The following is a 633-nucleotide window of genomic DNA, read 5'->3' on the forward strand; positions in this document are numbered from 1 at the left end:
CGTATTCGTTACAGATCTTCCATTTCCTTTTCGTCAATATTTCAAGTTCAGGTTACCTATTGGCGGGTTCTGTATTGCGTTTTTTTTATTTCTTTTCATCTTCCTTCTTGTCATTTCTCTTTTTCCTTCATTCCCTTCTCTCTGTCGCTGTACTATGTTGTACTTACAGATACCACCAGCTACAGGAACGCCATCTGCGCGTAAGAAATGCTGAGGAGATACTGGCGGATGAAATAATGATCGGCTTGTCTTTTAAAGTTAATTGACCTATGAGTCACTGTCTGTCAAACAGCCAAATAAGAGGAGAAAAATGTTTCGTTCTATTTTAAGGATGCACATTCCTTTGCATATACAAACAGACACTGGACCTGGCGCCGGCCATCCTGGTCTCCGCTTCCTCTCGAGGCATAAGGTGACATCCCAACACTGCTTATCTATTCCCTTATCGCCAGCAAGAGGGAGCCGGGTGAAAGAAGCCACACTGCCAGCTGACAGCGGGAAAAAAGACATGTCGGCGGTAGGAGGAAGAGGAACGTGATCATCATAACTGATTTATGTATTTTCATCTCGAGGCGTCGGAAACAATCGTTTTTTAGTACTGATATTCTTCTTTACAATAGTGTTAGGGACAAA

This window comes from Penaeus monodon, chromosome 34, assembly GCF_015228065.2.
Source record: "Penaeus monodon isolate SGIC_2016 chromosome 34, NSTDA_Pmon_1, whole genome shotgun sequence".
Classification (NCBI taxonomy): domain Eukaryota; kingdom Metazoa; phylum Arthropoda; class Malacostraca; order Decapoda; family Penaeidae; genus Penaeus; species Penaeus monodon.